An 8148-nucleotide genomic window follows, 5' to 3' on the forward strand; every position below is an offset into this window, starting at 1 on the left:
GTAAGCATATGTAATTAGATCCAGTAAGCAGAAAGAAACAAGGATCAAAAACACCTTATTTACATATACAGGTGCCAAAGGGTGGGAGTTAAACCCTACAAAATGTAATAGGTCTATTCCATCTATGATATTCATAGAGGCCCCTTCACTTGGTGCAGGTCTTTCCAAAATGAGACATAAGTTGCTATATCTTGCACTTCCCACTGTGAAGGAAAAAAATCATACCCCATATTTGGTGAAACTCTTTCAAATTTGGAGGTAATCGATGCAATGTTTGAACACCCTGCTCTGACTCATTCATTTGATAATTTGTAAAGCTACCAGTTTTGAGTAGGACCAGATACAAGAAAGGAATCCAGGGTTCAAGAGAAGCTGCAGTGCCACGTAGGCCCTGGGACCCAGCAGACCAAGTAGTATTAGAAATGAATATTGCGGAAAGAGATTCTGTATAGAGCTTGAGGCAAGCTCCAGTAGAATCACCACAGCACAGACCTCTAGGGGTTTGGTGAGGCCATATCCTCCTCTGATGAGTGCTTGCTCAGCAGGTTCATACACAAAGCAATCATGGCAGCATGGAAGGAAGTGTGAGCTAATAACATGGTTTTTACCACCACCACCACCACCACCACCGAACCCTCAAGGCCAGTCTGGCTATATCTAGTGCGATTGCCCAATCTGCCAACAGAAGAAGCCAATATTAAGCCATGATATGGCACCACTGTCCAGGGTGACCAGTGGCCACCTAGTAGCGGTTGATTATGGTGGACTCCTCCCATTGTAAAGAGACCAGCTCTGTATGCTCTCAGGGATAGTCACCTATTCTGGATAAAAATTTACTTTCCCTGCCTGCAGAGCTTCTGCCAACACTATCATGAAGTTACAGGCTGTCTCATCTGTAGTCATGGTAACCAACATAACACTGTCTCTGACCATGGGCATATGCTATAGTCCAGGAGGTTTTTGGAAATGGGCTCATGCTCTCAAAATCCACTGCGTACTCTCATCATGCAGAAAGAGCTGGCTTGATAGAACAGTGAGCTGGCCTATCGAAGTCTCAATGATAGCGCTAGCTAGGACACCATGCAACACTGGGGTGCTGTCCTACAGCACACGGTATATGCCTTAAACCAGCAGCCAATATTGCACAGAGCCAGAATGCATGGGTGTGGGGAGCATGGAGAGGAACGGTTCCTCCATCCACACTTGTCCCCTAGGTGTTTCTCTAACATATTAGACACACTCCTCCTGCCTCTATTTCCTGTCCCCAGATGCTTTTCTCCACCCTAAAGTGGCAAACCTCTTTTTGCCTTCCTGATTACCCCTTCCCTTACTATGCTTTTCTCTCCAGCCCTTCTCATCTTCCAACATACTATATTATTTATTCGGCTATTGTTTATTATCTGTCTTCTCCCACTAGAAGGTGAGCTTTACAAGAACTGGGTTCTATTTCATTTACTGTTCTATCCCCGGTGCCTAAGACAGTGCCTGAAGCATAGTAGGTTGTTTCATTTAATAAGATTGACTTGAATGAATATCATGAAAGTTCTTGGAGAAGCGTAAACAAATATCTCTAGTCTATTATCTTTACCTACATTAGGGATTGGTTGGCAAGTTTTTCTGTAAAAGGCTAGATAGTATATATTTTAGGCTTGTGTGCCATGCAGTTGCTGTTGCAACCACTCTGCTCTGGCATTGTAGCATGAAAGCAGCCATAGACAGTAGGTAAATGGATGGGTGATACATGGAGCGAAAAGAGAGGAATTGCTGGATCACATGGTAATTTTATGTTTAACTTTTTGAGTAACTGTCAAGCTGTTTGTTATGGAAGCTACAACATTTTACATTCCTACCAGCAAAGCACAAAGGTTCCAGTTTCTCCACATTTATGCCAACATTTGTTATTTTCCTTTTTTTTATTTTTTATCACGGCCACCCTAGTGGGTATGAAGTGGTATCTCATTGTGGTTTTGATTTGTAGTTCCCTAATGATTAGTGATGTTGAACATCTTTCCATGTGCTTATTGGTCATTTGTATGCCTACGTTGGAGTAATGTCTATTCAAGACCTTTGTACTTTTTTAATTAGGTGGGTTGGCTTTTGTTGTTAAGCTGTAGGAGTTCTTTATATATTCTAGATATTAACCCCTTATCAAATCAATGATTTGCAAATATTTCTGCCATTCTATGGTTTGTCTTTTCATTCTCTTAATAATGTCCTTTGATGCACAAAAGTTTTTAATTTTGAAGAAGTCCAATTTAGTTTATCTTTTGTTGCCTGTGCTTCTGACGTCATATCCAGGAAATTCATACCAAACGTCATGAAGCTTTCCCCCTATATTTTCATCTAAGAGTTCTTATTTTTATCCTTTTAGCTTTTACGTTTATGTCTTTGGTCCATTTTGACTTAATTTTTGTATATGGTGTAAGATAAGTGTCTAATTTAATTCTTTTGCATGTGGACATACAAGTTTCACAACAGTTTGTTGAAAAGACTGTCTTTCGCCATTGAATGGTCTCAGCACCCTTAGTCTACTCTATTGGTCTATATATCTGTCTTTATACCAGTACCACAGTTTTGATTACTGTAACTTTGTTGAGGGTCGAGTTTTAAATCAGTAATTTCAAAGAACTAGAGTGGGGCTTGAAGGGAACCAAAATTTTGCCACCATGAAGCCACCTTTTCGGGATATTGATTTTAAATTGTTTATTAAGAACCAAAAACCCAGAACCTTTGACCCTCCTCCACCCTTATCCTGCCAAAGGGATTAACAGGAAAACCTGCTTTAGGAAGGGAGCCTTGGCTTAATCACCCAAAGAATCTTCACCCTAGCATTAGTCTAGAAGACTCCAAGCCTGTTAGCTAGATACCCACTTTGTCCCATTGTTTCTGAGTTGTCTGATGTGTGTGTTCTTCACCTACTTGTAAATCACCCCCATTCTCACGTCTAGAATCTAATACCTCTCCCCCTTTCTCCCTTGTCCAAAAATGTCATATGTACCCAACGTTGCTTCATTGTCTAAAATTTTCATGTTTATGTGAATTTTCCATGTGCATGTACTAAAACTTTAACTTTCTCCTGTTAATTTGTCTCTGTTAATTTATTATTAGCCCAGCCAGAAGAACTTAGAAAGTAGGAGGAAAAGTAGTAGTTTTTCTGTAAAGGGCCACACAGTAAATATTTGGGCTTCACAGTCCATGAGTTCTCTGTCACAATTACTCCACCCTGCTATTGTAGCACTGAAGTAGCTGTAGACAATACATAATCAAATGGGTGTGGCTGTGTTCCAACAAAACTTTATCTGTAAAAATGGGTGGTAGGATGGATTTTTCCCAAGGGCAGTAATTTGACAGAACCCTAGACTAGAGGTCACAGTTGGGCATTTTCAAAGGCCTAAAGGAAGGCCAGTGTGATGAGAACAAAAACAAGAGAGGAGGGAGATGAGGTTGGAGAAATAAGCAGCGACCACATCACCCAAACACTTACAGACCACACAAGAAGAATTTGATTTATTCTCCCTTACCCATTCCCTCACCAGACATTCAGCAAGGACCTACGAGGAGCAACGGGGTTGACTACATAGGAGTTAGGCTCAGTCAGCCTCATGGAGCTTCGATGTAGAAAAGAGGCATGAGCTAAGGAGTTTTAATACAGTATCACATTTCCTTTCTGAGTCATGGCATATGCTCCATTCCATCTCCAGAACCATGGATCCCTGCTCCACATTGCCTTAGTTCAAGCTTTGTTAATTCTCTCCAGGATGACTGCAACAGTCTATTCAAACAGGTCTGACTGAGCCTCTAGCCTCATCTTCCAAACTAGCCTTCATACTGCAGGAAGAGACATTTCTGAAATGCACTCCCCAACTTCAAACTATGTGGATGGCTTTCATCACTCTCAGAGTCAAATCCAAGCTCATATGACAATATGCACAGCCCTACGTGATCAGGCCCTGGCCAACTTCTCAGCATCATTTGCTCCCTCTCCTTTAATGGGAAGTGATAGCTGACAGCTCAGAACATCTACTCACACCCACATAAGAACATGTTTGATTCATGATTAAACCCTGGGATAACATCTACATCAAAGAAGAGCATTTGGTAGCTGTGTGAATTCCTGTTGTTGCTGTTTCTAACATAAAGTATAATTACGAATTGAGCAAGACTTAGTAATAATAAGAGCATATACTTATGGAGATAATCTGTGCCCAGTGCTGTTAAATCATTTAATCCTTACAAGTACCTTAAGAAGTAGGCAGTATCATTGAACCCATTTTACAGATTAGGAAATTGAGGCACAGAAGGATTACCTTCCCTAGGATCACACAGCTTGCATATGTGATGACATCAACATTCAAATGCAGAAATTCTAGTTCCATAATCTGTTATTAAGCACATTAAACCATAAAGATACCATTTTAAATGATTGACCGAAGCAGCACCCATAGTCTAAAACAGTGGTCTGTGAGTAGTAGCACAGAGATCATCTGGATGCTTATTACAAATGCAAATTCTCAGACCTGAGCCCTGACCTACTTAATCAGAATCTCTGGAACTGAGGCTTCTGAATCTGAGTTTTAGCAAGCTCCCCAGTTGATTTTCAAGCATGATCAAGTTTGAGAAGCGCTACTTTTAAACGTTCATTCTTGGGGATTAAAGGCCTGAATGGAGGCAAAGCTAAGACAATATAGTGGTACCTCAGTTTTCGAACGTAATCCACAAGTTCTGAAACGTTTTTAAACAGCTGACCGCTAAGCCGCAGGATCTTGCACTCAGCGGAAGCTGTGTGACATGTTCAACTTCTGAGTCCTGTTAGAAAACTGAAGCATTTACTTCCGGGTTTATGGCGTTCATAACCGAAATGTTCGTTAATGGAGACATTCGAAAACCAAGGGACCACTGTACATGAATCATTTGGACCAAAGAAATAGGAAAAGGATACTTTTAATGCACAAAGGTTTCAGATTATGACATAAAAAGAAAACAAACCCTCGTACAGAACCATGTAGATGTTAGAGGTCTTGTGAGGATGCTGAAGAAAAGCACAGGATTAACCTGAATCTAGAGCCAATCTGGCCTAAGGTTAAACCTGGCATACCCACTAACCAGCCATGTGCCTTTTAGCAAATTGCTTAACCGGAGCCTCAGTTTCTTCATTGAAAGGTTACAATAATAACCCCCTGACCTGTGCCCCATGATGGTTGTGAAAAATCAAGTGGGATAGTGTATGTGACAATGCTTTGTATGGAGAGACAGTGTGGTGATCACATTTCATGTTCTGCTCTCTTTCCAGAAGAATATGTGTATCATCCCTAATCCTACTCAAGTAACAGATAGGATTTTGAGTCTTGCAGTGACATAAGAGAACTCTACTTTCTATAGCGTAGGTTGCAGAAGATAAACAGCTGGAATGAGGGCTTGCTCTGCGACTTAAAGTCGCAGAATCTATCAATGACATTAAGTGAGGACTTACTATATACGTCTCTACACTCATCTGAAGCTTTATAATTTCTATCCCCCACCCCAACCCCTGCGAAAGTTTAATTAAAACCTGGGATAGTCTAGGCTAATATCCAGTCCTGTACTCTCTTACTGCTTACCAGTGGTTGCTGTTGCGTGAGTTATTTACAATAGCTTCTGTTCTGACTGGTCAATGCTCATGCCACACAGGTTGTTAAATATTTCAGTAACAGCCTCAGTTATATGCCATACCAGAAAGGAATGTCACTGGAAGCTGATTTCAAACAGAAGCAGCTCCTCTCTGTCTGGGATGGTTTCATGGGTTCATACTGGGCCTCACGGGACCTATTCTGACTTTAGTTCTATTGCATAATCCTCAACTTAATGACAAATGGTTCCGGCATTTTATTAAAACGACACCATTTATCATTTATCTACTCTGTCTCAAGCACATCTCTCCAACCTAGGAAAACAAGCTACTATTCTAGAAAAATTCCCATGCATGTGTAGGAAAGAATTCTATTTCTAGGCTGGGGTTTCTTGTATTCATTTTGCAAAGCTGTGACTTTCCCAGCCAACACTCTCCTTTCTTTCCCCTTTTTTTGCCCATGCTATTTTCTCCCCTCGGTTAGGGACAGAATACTTCCCTTTTCCTAGCTATTCATTTTTTTCCCTCTTGGTTTGTCTCTTTGTATTAAAAGCTACTTTCAGTTTAAAAAGTATTATTTAGGACAGGGAGCTACTCAGTTTAAAGAGGAACATATGCCTCTCGCAAGAAGATAAAACACATTAATTATATTCCTTACTCGAACTGATTTTCAACTATGTAATAGATTCATATGCTTTACAATCTTCACTTCCAAATAGTAGGAGGAAGACACTAGTTATTTTTCTAGCATGCGTAATTTTTAACTGAAGCGGAAATGTTCAAAGTGATCACTGACCACACCAGTGTGGGGCATGATATGGACACTTAATCCCCAAATTACAAAACGATTTCTGGCTATCTTCAAAGTGGCCATGCAATCGAAGGAGCAGTCCAACATGTCTCTCTCACTTGGTGTGACTTGGTTTCCCACACCTCGGAAGTGTTTAACAGAAATTCCTACACTTAGAGATACTCCATCAAAGCAGGTACAACCAGGGCAAGATGCTGTCTAATTTTTTTCTCAGGCAGTCTCCATAAGGCATGTGCTTGGCCAAATACCTTCATTCCACCTGCATTCCTCCAACCCCCTTCCCAAAATAAACAAAAACCTAGAGGTTTTAAGCCTCTAGGTTTACTCATGGCATGTTTCCCGGAGCACTGAAATCACTTGGGATGTTGTCAGAAATGCAGAACCTCAGGCCCACTCCAGACCCACTGAATTCTAAGAAGCCTACTTTTTAACAAGATCTCCAGGTGATTCTTATATTAAAGAAGGCGAAGTACTGATGTAAGTGACACGTTTGTTAATGCACATACCAAAAAAGAAACAAGATTCTCTACTCAGCATGAATATTAAAAAACAAAACAAACAAACAAACAAAACAGGCAAACAACTCACCTCAATTATGATGTGTGATGTTGGAAGGAAAGCAGCCCGAACCTTAGTAGACAGGCAGTGATGATACACTTACAGGTCTTCCCATAGAGACTTCAACCAAGATCCATGTCCCTTCAAGTCCAGGAACTTCCCTTTCCCAGCTCTCTGGAGGCAAGAAGAAAAAAAAAAAAAAATCACAGAGGAAACTGATCAGCCCAGGCTAGGTCCTGCAACACCAGAAGGACTCAGGCTTCCAAAAATAAACTGGCCTTGAGGAAATGTCCAGGGTGAAAAGAACAGTTCTCAGATCGCCTTGAATTCCTTTTTTTCTCCGTTAGCTGGTTTTTACTCACATTTCTTTCTCATTCACTGGGATTCAAACTGACAACGAATCAGCCTGGGATACTTTTCCAGCATTCCTGGCAAGGGGCTGGGAAACAGGAGGAAATTCCCATGTCAGAGAGATAGAGATAATTTTATATCTTTCTCTTTGTGCAACAGAATCCTGATGACAGCATCTCCAATGTTAACAAGAACTCGAGAAAAGACCAAAACCAATTCTAGCAAATAGTTTAGCTCTGTGTTAACTTCCTGTCTTTGACTAGCTCTGCCGTAATGGGGGGGGGGGGGGGTGTCTCTTTTCATAGGCTCTGCCTTCCAGCAAAAAAGGCACACGCAGGAAGATAACACAGATTTAGAAAGGAAGTGAAAGAAACCAAAGGAAAGACAGTGTTAGGTTTCAGTGCAAAGGTCCACCAAAGATTTAAAGAGGAGAGAAGCTGTATTTAGAACACGCTATCCTTGCCAATGTTCTCTTTTTCTAAACCAGAAATATAATAGGAATTTAAGACTATTAAATAGGCATTTCATATTCTGAAAATATGATGTCAAGTAAAATAATATGACATTTACTAAGAGTTTCTGGTGCCGCTCTTCACTAACCTTGACAAGTTTTTTCATCCAAGCCTTCCCAGCTGTAAAACAGTGATAACAGTGTTAAGATCCGGAATTGTCCCCCTCAGACAGACAGAGAACCCGCACAATAATGCAAGTCACACAGCGAGGTTTATTACCAGCCGGCTGGGGTCCCCGTCTCTGCCCGACGCAGCGGGTTTTTAACAAGGACCCCAAACACTTAAAGCCAAGGGGTTATATAGCATTTTCA

At 40.9% G+C, this 8148-nt stretch overlaps 1 protein-coding gene across 1 annotated transcript in view; it reads right to left on the reverse strand.

The window, feature by feature from the left end:
* LOC117022510 (broad substrate specificity ATP-binding cassette transporter ABCG2) overlaps positions 1-7470 on the reverse strand; it is a 95262-nt gene extending 87792 nt beyond the window's left edge. Inside the window, exons 1-2 of the mRNA XM_033106624.1 lie at positions 7337-7470; positions 7005-7148 (exon numbers count right to left, since the gene is read on the reverse strand). The gene's annotated coding sequence lies outside the window, so the exon portion shown is untranslated. The remainder of the gene's footprint in view (positions 1-7004; positions 7149-7336) is intronic.
* Between the last annotated feature and the right edge of the window lie 678 nt (positions 7471-8148).

The sequence above is a fragment of the Rhinolophus ferrumequinum genome, chromosome 5 (assembly GCF_004115265.2).
Source record: "Rhinolophus ferrumequinum isolate MPI-CBG mRhiFer1 chromosome 5, mRhiFer1_v1.p, whole genome shotgun sequence".
Lineage (NCBI taxonomy): Eukaryota > Metazoa > Chordata > Mammalia > Chiroptera > Rhinolophidae > Rhinolophus > Rhinolophus ferrumequinum.